The sequence below is a fragment of the Bombus vosnesenskii genome, unplaced genomic scaffold (genome assembly GCF_011952255.1).
Source record: "Bombus vosnesenskii isolate JDL3184/JDL3185 unplaced genomic scaffold, Bvos_JDL3184-5_v1.1 scf7180000016274, whole genome shotgun sequence".
Lineage (NCBI taxonomy): Eukaryota > Metazoa > Arthropoda > Insecta > Hymenoptera > Apidae > Bombus > Bombus vosnesenskii.
The window spans coordinates 96054-103755 of record NW_022884343.1 but is presented as its reverse complement, the minus strand read 5'-3'; the positions used below and the strand labels follow the sequence as shown (position 1 = coordinate 103755).

The window sequence follows — 7702 nt, the reverse complement described above, 5'->3', positions numbered from 1 at the left end:
ACTTTTTTATTTTCTATGTTTTTACGAGGTTGGTGTATACGTCGCTGTTTTGAAGTTTGAATTTGCCGCGCCAATATCGCACATTCAATTCTGTCATATTTGTTAATTTGTTAATTACGTTGATTATCAACTATATCAAAGAGGAAGAAATTTTCGAGAAATCGGTACGTTCGATGTTAGGAAGATTTATAATGAGAATGTGACGCTTCGTTGTCGTGACATTGACGTATAATCAGAATATTCGTGCGATCTTCTTACGTGAACCGTAAATGTAGAAAAAGCGTCACGAAGGTTTCTGGAAACGTAAGATTATAATTTAGGGAAGGTTAAAGACGTTTCCTGTTCCATTTAAGTAATTCCTTGATATGTAAATTATTTTTGAGAGATTCGTAAACGTAGAAATTTTAGCAGCTCCGTTCTAAAACTTTTCAAATTCTAAAATTGGTCGTTCGTGCAAGTCTCTAGAATCAAACATACTATGAACTCTCATAATCCAAGTTACAGTACCACGCCAAAATAATTTACTTATAATTCTCAATGAGAATTGATCGTAAAAGTCTACCAAATAAAAAAAAAGAAAGAAAAAAATTCGTGCAAGTCTGAAACAATGAAAGAAGTCTTTGAAAAGGTCTGTCGAATGATATAAATATCATTTTGATTAAATGTACGATATTTTCAAGCAGCTACGAGCAATAAAAATTGTATTATACAAAACTGCATTTAACGCGCACCGATCTATAATCCTAATAACAACCAGGCATAAACTGTTACCTATGTCTTCCGTTTTATTTGATTTTCTTATGTAAAAAGTCTTATGTAATATATATAAAATGTTTCAGTTTTATACGATCAAATTTCACCAGTTTATTTTATGAATAAAAGCAAGAAAATAATGTATAATTATTTACAAAGAGGTCTTAGCGATCTCGACGATAGTTGGATATGTCGTAGAAATTAATATTTGCTACAACTTTTTCCTATACATATAATCCACGCTCGGTCTCAGTTTTCGAGATATTCATGAAAACAATTTGGACATTTTTACTTCGATGTGCGTCGAATGTCGCTTATGTTTTGGTTCGACTTATCGCAAGCACGATTATGTTACATGCGCTGATCACGATGAGTTTGTAATCTCACGTTTCAGTTTGTAAACACACTGACAGAGTGCACGCGCGAGAAACAGAGAGAGAAGATTTTTAGTCATGTATAATAGATTTTATGTCCGGAATAGACAGTTTGACCATCAAGTTCTTTTTAATTTGGATGGAAACGCAAAATTTGCAAGTCAAACTTGGCATAAATCGATTGAAATCAGATCGAAAGTTATTTAATTGTTAGCTAGTTTGATGATCCTGTATTGAGTTAGGTTTTAGTTAGTACAGTGGCTTTAATCCGGCCAACATTTCCTATGGCGATAAACTTGACTAAAAATAGTCTCTCACCTTCTTCGAACTCATCGTGGCCTGAGCGTATAGGTAGATACGACACGGAAGAAAGTTGCTGGTTTACTGAATTCTCTCGAAGAGCTCAGCAAGATTGCATTCCTCTTTCTCATCTGCCTGTGTTTCAGTATCGAAACGTGAGACGATATATAAACTCATGGCTGCTCATGGCGGTTATAAAAATAAACATATTTTCATAAATATGTCTCAGAAATGAAGACCAATCAGTGATTATATGCGCAAAAAAGAGTTGTCTAAAATGTTGATTTCTGCAACATATATAAAAATCATGCAAATCGCTGAGCCATCCTACAAATATTTGCCAAAAGATGTTAATTATCCATATCTCATCCACCTCAGCGATATCTTTGAATACGTTGTCGAGCACGTGATTCTGAACAACTTTCTCTCATACGTAGAACTGCCGCTCGTAGTTTGTCTCCGAAATATTCGCAAAATATTACCGTTACCCTAACAGTGAATTTTGCCTGTAATTCTGCTTGTCCGTGACGACGTATGCGTTAGTATTGGTTACCTTACGGTTAGTATTCGCCTCACGCGGTCGGATAAAGTTACACCTAACTCAAACCTAATTCTCATCTTTTGTTTATGGTTTACATAAGTTTGGATTAGGTGTGATTTTATCGGGTCGCCTCACGTAACCAACACTTACAAGCACGCAAGCACGATACAGGCAGAATTCGCTGTAGTGGTATATGTACACCCGTTCCTCGATTCACGCGGCACTTTTTTTACACGAGTCCCTTTTTTGCGCCGTAAATTATAACAATTTGCGCGGTAGTTTTCACGCGTGATCTTAATTTACGCGACCAGAAAATATATTTTCCTGGAAGTTTTAAATGTAACAAGTGTATACGGTAACTTATTCGAGAATGTTGAAACGCGTCAGATAAGGCCGTATAAGATAAGGGTAAAAGTACATTACGTTGCACTAGTCATCATATGTATACGTATTTTTTCTTCTGTATATATATATTTATAATTATAATATATATGTAATATCGTTTATCTCGAGATAATTAAGGTGATCGATTCTGAAGTCTGAAAATCGAGTTTATTGTGAAAATACTTAAATGAAATACAGGAGTAAACAGCAATTAATAACAGTAATAATTAAATAAACAACAACCAATTAATAACAGTAAACAATAAATAACAAGTTCCGTGCAATGTCTACCTGAAAATCGAGAATCGATTTTCAACGTTCTGAGCTACCGATCTTTCTCCGTCAGTCTTCAATGTTTTAAATAATTACTCTTTTCTCTGTGATCTTGTCTATCTCTGATGTTGCTCTCTGTCCGTCTGTTTGGGAAATGAGTGTCTCTCAAAATGGCTGTCCGTAAAACAAAGAAAGTCGCTCTGTCCGTGAAACAAAAGAAGTCGTGCTGTCCGTAAACCGTGAGAGACCCTATCACACTTGAACTATGCAGTTTACATATATAACTATAATTATAATATATATACAGGGTGGTTGGTAACTGGTGGTACAAGCGGAAAGGGGGTGATTCTACGCGAAAAAAGAAGTCGAAAATATAGAAAAAAAAATGTTCTTTATTTTTTTTAAATTTTTCCATCGAGACAACGATCTACAGCGAGATCCGTTATAACGAGACGCGATAAAGTGCACGCGTACCGAGCGAAGATTCAAAGTCGATTTTCTCGAAAACGAAGCCTCGAACGAAAAATTTTTATTTTATATTTTCGACTTCTTTTTTCGCGTAGAATCACCCCCTTTCCGCTTGTACCACCCTGTATATATATATAGTTGTTTTGCGAATACCTAGGAAACTGCAGTCAACCGACGGTTATATGTAAGGAAAAAGTTGTTGAAAATGTTGGTCTCTACGACATAGCGAAAAATTATTGAAATCAGTGAGACGGGTGGGGGTATCCATAATCACCAAAGCGTTGTACAAACATAGGACTGCAGACGCTTTATGAAAAAGTTATAACAGAGGACGAATGTAGTTATGGAAGACGGATTGGTCGTGTAGGGGACGTGTTTGGCCCACGAGATCACCGGATCTCATACTGTCAGACTTTTATTTATGGGGAATAGTAAACGGGACAGTATATCGCGCAAAAATTGACTGGAGACGAGAACCGGTCCAAAGAATTTGCGATGTACTCAGCGATCTGAAGCAGAATGAGCATGAAATTGGGAACTCGATCTACCGGGAAGATATCAAGCATAAAATCGAAACGGGGTACTTGCAAATGGAAGCATAAGGAGCTGACCCAAAAACGGATAGTTTTCGTGTTTCTTATGTAACTTCGTCGTTATAAAGCGCCTGTGGACTTACATATAGTTTATATAACATCCCTTTCTTGTTTCTCCTGACAAAGAACAAGCTGGTGAAATTCGATCGTTCGAAAGATTTAAGAGACACTAGTCAAAGTGTTTTTCTGTTACGGCTCGGCTTAAGGAAAAGTTACGGATACGCCCTTTTCTCTTGACGCGGCTGGATTAGCGAGACGAAAAGCGTAATTGGAAAAACTCGGAACGAAGGAAAGCGAAGAATCACGGAGGAAACGCGCAAAGTGGGGCGAGTCGCGTCGAGCGGTTTCGAGACCGAACGAAAGTGGACGATCGCGGCACAGTGGCAGCTGGTGCGAGCAGCTTCGAAGCGCGCGGCGATCAGTTCGAATTGAGCGTTTCGCGACGAAGCAACGAGAGCAGCGGCCGCGGTTTCATCTTTCTGTTGTGTGTTTGGTGTGTTTTGTTCCCGATTATACGCGACGTCGACGATGACACGCCGGTGCCCTATAACGTGCAGGTGAAACGTTCATACGAGAGGAAACCGTGTTCTACCAGTCACACTTCCGGTCTATCTATCTGGTGAATCCTGAGGATTCGACGCGGCGATTTTCCTAAACGACCGACGACTCACGTGGGGACAACTTTTCGATAAGAAGGTCCTGATCGACGTGCAAAAAGGTTCGGAATATCTTCTTACGATATATCGAAGAAGCACATTTCATATTTAAGGGGAATGTTACATAATTAATATAGAGAGCGTGGTTTTTTATGCGAGTTCCTTCCTTTTTTCTTTTTTTCTTTTTAGGATATAATCGAAAGAGTAGAACTTCAGCGGAAAATTGTTTTACTTGTCAAGTATTATAGAAAACGCTGTACTTTGGATATTTTATATATTAGGTTGTTCCAAAAGTTTCTTTCGTTTTATAAGGAAATAATAGATGCTCAGCATCTTTTGTTTTATATTATTTTATTGAATTATGTATGATCCATTTAGTTCTATTTTTATTTTTACGATCGTACATAATCTAATAAAATAATATAAAACAAAATGTTGTGCATTTGTTATCTCCTTGTAAAATGAAAGAAACTTTTGGGACAATCTGATATTTTACATGTTCCGAAGCTTCGGACAAATTTCTAAAGTGGTCCAAATATTCTCTATTTCAAATATTAGGCAATATTCTTTATTCCAGATATATATGTATATATATTTATATTATATTTATATGTATTATGTTATATACAATGTGTAATATATCATAATATATTATATAACATATATATATTCTATATTATATTTTATATTGTATATATTATTATTTATAATATATATACTATCTGTGTATGTATGCATATTCTATATTTCCCGAATATTCGAGAACTTATTCTAAAGCTCTAAATTTCCTCTATATCCTATATCAATAAATATTAAAAAACTTAATCCAAAACCCAGAATAAATTTTTGCAGAAATTCCCAAATACACGAACAAAGCATAGCGTATTTTCCAAATATTCAAAAGTCGTAAAAATTTTCTACAGCGCCGCAAGATCCTTCCAATCCTTCGCAAGAGCGTTTTCCTACCCTTCCAAAAATTTTATTTGAAAATTTAGAATTTCCCCTGATTAAAGATTTCCACGAGGTCCCAGAATTTTTTATCGCTTCTGGGAACTTCCCAGAATTTTCTATCGCGGTCTCGAACCTTCTCAGCATTTTTTATCGCGTCTCGAAGCTTCCCAGAATTTTCTATCGCATCCCGAAGCTTTCCAGAATTTTCTATCGCATCCCGAAGCTTCCCAGAATTTTCTGTCGCGTCTCGAAGCTTCGCAGAATTTTCCATCGCGTCTCGAAGCTTCACAGAATTTTCCATCGTTCTCCAAACGTCCGGCAGAACGTCGCAAAGTTCTCAGTGAATTTTCCTCCAAGCGCACCTTGCCGTTCGTACCAACGTTTTTCTATAGAAGACAGGCGGCTCGCCGCATCTCAAGTATCATCAAGTCGCCATTAGATTTAATGTACTCGATTGTTCTTGTTACGCGGCGAAGGTATGCAGCTGGATGTTGGATTGTGCATCGCGGCGACGGGTCAATCAACCGCGGGTGTTTATACCCCCTTGAGCGACGGTCCCCGTAACAAACTGTTGACCTCGGTACAGAGGGGAACTTGCGAATCATCGAGTCGAGGGGACTCTATTTTTACATCGTTTTTTAAACCTGTGTCGTTGTTCGATTCGCTCCTGACACCATCCGTAAGTTTACACCGATTATTAACAATCAACTCTAGATCCTGTCACCGTTTGATTCTGACGAGCGGCAGAGATCCAAAATAGCAAATATTTTAAATATTTCCTTGGCAGAACGTCATTACAAGTAAAAACGAGTCTCTATTTTTTCAGCCAGTTTTCAATGAATGTGAAGGAAATTTCTCGAAGAATGAAACGATTAGAAAATATTAATCTCCAATCGTCTCGATTACGAATGAAACCAGTATGAACGATTAAAATCTCTTTTTTGTCACCGGCGATCGTTATCGATGACGGAAGCTTAATTTTGGTTACCAGGTAACAAATGACCGTAATTTTTCTTAGTTACCAATAACCACTGTCGATATCTCGAATTTTATTTCGGTTACCGATCACCAGTATCAACGACAAAACATTTTCTGGCTCTATTCCACTATTGTTGAATCGTTATTAACATTAATTAATTGGTATTCATTGGCAACATAGAAAAGCTTAATTATAAATCTTATGTATCTTGCCAAGCAAAGAAACGATATGAAGATATCCGAAACAAAGAATAGAATAAGAGATAGTGTAATACAATATCGATACAATTGTGTTAATATGTTATGCTAATTATCAGTAATGTTAAGAATTATTACCAATAGTCGAATGTAAGCAAGAAGTATTTTCGTCGTCGATAATGGTTATCGGTACGCAAAATAAAGTTCGGTCTATCGACAAAGGTTACTGATAACCAAAAAATTCTGCTTATTTATATCGATTATTGGTAACGAAATTAATTTTGGTCATTTATAACGGTTATTCGTAATGGAGATTTTTTACTCAAACATATTAAATCGATATTATTATATAGATATTTATTATAAAGATACTAAGTGTTATGACGAATATACTCGTCATGCGTAAAAAGCAGTTAAAATTTGCTGTTCAAATTGCGACTTGTGCTATCGTCAATTATCAACTATATTAAGGAAGAAGAAGTTCACTATAAATCGGTACGTTCGACGTTAAGAAGGTTTATAGTGGAAATGTGACGCTTCGTCGTGGTGACATTGACGCGCAGTCGGAATATTCGTGTGATCTTACGTGAACGTAAATTGAGAAAGAATGTCACGAAGGTTTCCAGAAACATAAAATTAGCATTTAGGTAAGGTCAAAGACGTTTCCTGCTCCATTTAAATAATTTCTTGATATATACATCATTTTTAAGAGATTTATAAACGTAGAAATTGTAGCAGCTCTGTCCTAAGATCTTTGGAAAATTAATGATGCGCGCAAGTCTGGAATAATGAAAGAAAATAATCTTTGCAAAAATCTGTCGAATGATACGAACACATTACGTGTTTTATACGAAACATTTTGAAATTTCATTAGCACGGTACAGTGAAATCTATTGTAATAACTATTCTGATTAAGAATTTTTAAATTAAATGTATCAATTAAAACTAGAATTTAAATGTATGCGGAAGTTGCAAGATATTTAGTTGGAGTATATATGTTGCAAAGATCGCAAAAGTATTTAAACGCGCAATCTCGTCCACGATATTTTAATAATTATTAACAGCACCTATCATATGTTTAAAATGACTATTCATACCATATACAAATTACAAATAAATAAATAAATAAATACCTTACAACTTTCGTATACATTTCCAGATTAGATTCAGATTTTGTCAATATAATCTTGGCAATCGCGTTTCGTTACGCTGCCAATCGGATAACAAAATGTT

General features: G+C 35.9%; 1 protein-coding gene across 2 annotated transcripts in view; it reads left to right on the top strand.

Annotated features, from left to right (window-relative positions):
• The first annotated feature begins 4106 nt into the window (after positions 1–4106).
• Positions 4107–7702, top strand: part of LOC117242488 (patched domain-containing protein 3) — a 39457-nt gene continuing 35861 nt past the window's right edge. Inside the window, exon 1 of one of the 2 annotated variants that reach the window (XM_033509199.1) lies at positions 4107–4404. The gene's annotated coding sequence lies outside the window, so the exon portion shown is untranslated. Of the gene's footprint in view, positions 4405–5951; positions 5973–7702 lie in introns of those variants that run through there. The other variant, XR_004495268.1, reaches the window with a different exon arrangement.